Source organism: Glossina fuscipes, unplaced genomic scaffold (genome assembly GCF_014805625.2).
Source record: "Glossina fuscipes isolate IAEA_lab_2018 unplaced genomic scaffold, Yale_Gfus_2 121, whole genome shotgun sequence".
NCBI lineage: Eukaryota > Metazoa > Arthropoda > Insecta > Diptera > Glossinidae > Glossina > Glossina fuscipes.
Window position 1 is genome coordinate 4,048,949 of NW_023998464.1, and position 5,822 is coordinate 4,054,770.

The window sequence follows — 5,822 nt, forward strand, 5'->3', positions numbered from 1 at the left end:
GCTGTAGCTGAACGCATATTCTATCGACGATGTTGTAGTATCTGTACTAAAATGGAAATAATTGATCACGTCTACCCAATATTATAGTATATGAAAATTTAATTTGTTTTCTTAATACCTTCGTAACACTCAGAAACAAGCTTAAAAACCCTATAAAGTGTATAAATTCTTGACCAGTTTCCAAATTTGAATTGCATCCATGTATTTGCGTCTATTCCTTTGTTCATCTGTCCGTCTGCCCAGTTGTGTAGTGACGGATATAAGAGTTTCGGTCACGACTGAATGTAATTTGCTTACCTGTTTTAATTGGACGTAGTTCTAAAATTTTACATTTTATGCCCTTCCCCACTTATGGCATAATGATATAACAAGTTTCTGCAGGTGCCACAATTTTTACTACGCCGATCGATTTAAAAACTGATTGTGTTTATCTGTTTGTTTGCCAATCTGCCCACCTTGTTTTCTTGTGCTCAAATAGATGGGGCAAGTTTTGGGATATTTTGTTGAAGTTTATTACCTTGTGTCTTTTCTCAATGACGAGCTCTATTGAGAGTAGTTCATCTCAAACCGCTCTTTCGGCCGCTTGCCATTCAACGCCTTATTTTAAAAAGCCATAATCGCTATGTTACACTGTGGGGTGTTTCAATTTAATCATTAATTTATTACATAATATATTACGATTGACACATACATAGAAATAGAAAATCACTTTATGGAAATTAAAAGAAACAAAATTAAAATTAGATAAGTTCGTGTAGTTAAAAATATTAAAGTTTTCTCTAATTCAATAATTTTTGTAAATCGAAAGAAGGAGATAGAAATGTGATACGCATAGCTTATCTTTTCCTGCACAATGCGTAGCACAAATATATATTTGTTTTGTAGAACATAAATTCTCTTCACATGGTGGAATAAGAATTTAACAAGAGAGAAATGCAAAGTTTCTCTTCATTTTTCCCACTCTTTAGAAAATAATTAATTTATTTAATTTAACTGTGTGTGTGTTTATGCGAATAGATACATAAACATAACTTCTAATTTTCATACGAAAATGCTTTTCAAAGTGGGGTTAATGCATTCTCTTTTAAAAATACATATAAGGGTCTTGGTTATGTTTATGTGTACGTACGTACATCTGAACAGATACCGTGTAACTTTCGACATATCGTACGCGCATCTATTATACGAATGTTTGCACAAAGACAGTATTTTTTTATTCTTTTTTTTCCTCTTTATGCGTGCATTTGGTTGTGTGCGAGTAAAGAAAGGCAAAGAGAAAAAGAGGAAGCACCCAATTTTGTTATAAATTAAATAAAAAACAATAAATATATTTTTGTATTTTTATGAAACATTAGCAATAAATTAAAGATTGTTTTTTCTTGTTATCAACATAAATTGTATGCGAAAGTTGTTCTCCATTTATTTGCCTAAATATTTGCGTATTTCCTATGTTTATTAAGCATCATAGAAAATATAAAGTTGTACAAAATGTTTTATTTCTTTGCGTATTTTTTACGCAATTTTATTTTCTTTTAATGGTTTTTAAAGGTACACTCTTGGATATTTTTAAGTGAAGGCCCCGTCATGGCATAATATATACAACAACAAAATTGAAGTGAGGACGAATTAGGAGGAATCAATTTAGGATTCCGACTAAGCATTTTTCGCCAAAGTCATGGATACGAAATTTTGAACTTAGATTTTTTGTATTGCCACTCATTAGTATTTCTGTAAGACACATGCTTATTTACCAACTCTCAATGGAAACAACTTTTACACTCATCGTCCAAAGATGTGAGAAGCCGGTCGTCTTTTTCGAGTGTCCTATCACGAAGTGTATTATTTTCTCGATTAACCAATTTAGCGAAGACCACAATAAACAAAATACCAAGGATTCCTATAAAAAGTGCATATTAACTGACATACCGTTAGCTACTTCCTGCAAGTCATGTTTTATCTAAAGGAAGCATGCCTACTTGGACGATCGCAATAGCTGAATAGACTAGTACTGCTTCAAAGCACAAAAAAAAAAAAACAATTGGACTTTCACTAGCTATAATGTGGAATAAGTCGGCTATAAAAGCAAGAAATTTTTAAAAAAGGTCCTTCGTTTTTCCTGTGACAGCAGATCATATAACTGTAATCTTTACATTGCATCTGATCTGCATTTTAGCAAGTGGAAAAACCAAATAAAATTTATGCTCGAAAAAAAAGCCATTAAAAGTTTTAAAATGAATATAAATATTATATCGTATAAATCACAAACATATGCATTCGTGTTCATAAGTTTGTGTAAATAATGTTTTGAAAATTTTCAATTGTAATCGAGCTTTAGCGGCAAATTGATTTACTATTTAGTGACATAAAGCGTCATAGTATATGTAGATGGATATATGCGTTCCTATTAAGATTGTTCGCACACATTTTAAGCTACTTTTTGTATAAAATCTACTATGATCATATGACTGTATATGCATTTGTGTGTGTATGTTGACAAACTTCAATTCAGTTTATGCCATAAATTACAAATGTTATCTGGATTTATCGATACAAAATCATTCACTTGATTGAGCTTCCACTTATCCGATTGTTTATATACATATATATATATGAGCGTATATATGCTTGGGTTAATGCTACGGAACGTGATTTTTATTTATTTATTTATAATACCAGTTCTCTCTATATAAATAGAGGTATTCGTATTTGCCTATGCATGCCGGCTCATGCAATTTCTCTTTATTTGTTTTTGAATTTGTGTGCAAATGTTTGCCAATCTCTGTCTGACTACTCCATCCATTTGCCAGGACATGTTCAATAGACTCTTATGCTAAATTTATGTTATCAAACACTGAAAATGACATTATGTTGTGTTAGTGTTGACACTTTTCTCTGTGCTTTCCTCCCGCTCGCTCTCTTCCTTACAGTCTCTCTTCCCCTTCCATCTTTAAACAGTTAATAGAATCGCAATTTAATAAACATCCCAAATCAACCATCCGAGTACAATGCATAGATCACCGTATACATGTACTTTATGCACGAATAAAAGCATTCTTGCACACACTGTAAAATGTCCACTTACATATATATATATATACATTTGCGAATAAAAATGTTTTCACGATTCTATCAATGGTTTAATCACTAAAGTATTGGTGATTTACTAAAAAGTGATTAAACTTTTGTATTAACCGTTATTCCATTCATTTATTGAACCAAAACAATTATAACGGCATAACGTGGAAAAAGAATTGTATAGAAAGTATAAAAATAAGGATTCTGTGCTAAGCCCCAAAACATTTTCGTGGCAGACAATATTCCATACAACATGGAATGCGGCAGCGAAAATTCAGCGCATCGTCTATAAAAACTCGCTGCCCTCTGTAGCAATCAGCACATATCCGTTCATTCTATCGTAATTGCAAATTTAGATGCATCGAAATCAAGCAATGTTGGCGAAAGTCAGCCATTAAACGAATCACCCAAGGAGTTAATAACTGCGGAGATGCGCCATGGCCCAACCAGATACTCTTCCCCATCACAGGCAATATCTGATAATGCAAATATAACTCAACAACGCTGCGAAGATCGAGAAGGAAAAGACACAAAAACAAATATATATATATATATACATATATATACTTAATCAGAACAATACTCTGTCTTATTGTCCTCAGTCCTCATTGCAGGTCATGAATAAAAAGTTAAAATTTAGTCCCGAATCGATTTCACGAATCACATACGATAATGAATCGCCTCAACAATTTTCAAAATTTGCAAAGCTATTTCCACTCTATTCTATCTGTAAGTATAAGATCCTATTACGAAATATACTTAATATATATTGCTATATGGTGATCCTACTATTTAATGGACGGTCTATCGAGAAAAGTCTGTACGCAGTCTAAAAATCTTCGAATATAGCGATCACCATAAACAGGAGAAATGCTTAAGAACGCAGAGCTTTAATATTATGCGTATGAGTTGGAAATTAAAACGTATCCTTTAAAATAACATGTCGAATGCCATAAAATTTGTTTCCGATTGAATAATTGTTAAAAGAAATGTTCAGTTTACTTTTATGTAAGCTTAGTGGAATCATCAATCAAATGGTACTGGGTTGCCACACAACAATCTATTTTCCAGAATTTCTCAAGCGTAAAGCGAAAACGAGCCATTCGTATATTCATCATCATAGACAATAGACCCTCTCTGTACACAAATGCCTGGTGGTGGTCCTTTTTATTATTAAATCAGAAGGGCTCGAGGCGTGACTCACGCAAACCAAGACGACTGATGCGTTTCTGAAAATGCCTTAAGTTCAATGACGCGGAAGCTATGCATGGACATTTTTAACTGTTTATATAAATTCCTAAAGCGACTTGTTATCTTATCTTATCTTATCTTGATTTTTCATTATACGCAAAATAAACTATATAAAGTATGTTGCATAACAACATAATATTTTATGTTATCTTATTATTATTATTATTATTAATTTCGCCACAGAAATAAATTCTAAGACTAAACTCTTAAAAGCACTAGCATCTAAGGCTATCGGCTTTTATTAAAAACTCTACCGCACTTGAGATTCGAACCCACGACCATTGACTTGCTAGTCGAGATTCCTCCCCTTCGGCTACTCAGGCGGATTTATGTTATCTTATATCATATTATTGCATAATATATTATATTATTAAACACTTTTTAGTAAACTAAAAATTAAAAAAAAAATAATTCAAAGAATACCCTATTGAAAGTAGTGCCCATCGTTAGACACCGCTTTTCGCACTTTTATGCCAGCATATGTCCGAGCACTAACACGTTGAAAAATATCCTTGTCATATTATCTGGCGCATTGTGCCGCTTTGCAGTCCATTGCATCAGTTATTGTCGTAAATGTTTCTTAGTGTCGTAAATGTTAGTTAGTTGACTTCGTCGGACGCAGGCACCCCTGGACACTCATAGTAAACTAGAGATAGTCGCTTGATTCACATGCGAGCCCACGAACATTCTGTTTCGATGTTAATGGTCTGACCTCACCTAATCAAAGATTTTGCGCTTGAAATATTGCCCAGATATTTCGTCTTGTATATTCATTTTCTAGCATACGTTACAACTTAGCAACACATTCCGGCGAACTTGGCGAGAAAAATGGCGCTTTTGGGTTCTAAGGAAAGCGTAAAGTATTGCTTTCTAATCGCAATATCGTTCGGGAACTTTGCAAGTATATGTGTTTCTGAGTAAGTATCGGGCCACTGAAAATAATTAAAAAAAAAAAAAATTGGTGTAGTTGACCAAATGTTTTGTTTTTTTCCATAATGTATGTAATACCGAAAAGGAAGCTTCAGCGACCCTACAAACTACATATATATTCTTGATCAAATTCTGAACTGATTGAGTCAGGTCTGTCCGCCTGTGCTTCTGTGTGGTGTTCGTTATTAGCAGTCTCCTGGTCGTAAAACCGAAGATATCGACTTCAAATTTGTTAGAAACATTCGAAGACTTTGCACGTAAGTTAGTATTGGAAATGGGCCAGAGTCGGCCAGAGCAGCAGTGCGCAGCTCCGTTTTTCTTAATAAAAATTTGTAGGTTTTTGCTCACTACTTACATATTATAAAAGATAGAAAACTCAAATTATCTCCATTTACTTTGCACTCTACACTCTAGTCGTTACCTGCAAAAATGGGAAAAATCGGCCATGCCCACAAAATATTACAAGCAATTAAATTATCTTTTTTCACTTTTTTAAGATTTTATACTATTTTGTACGTTCCTCAAATGAAGATATATTATCTGTCTAAAAATAGGTTAATTCCAAA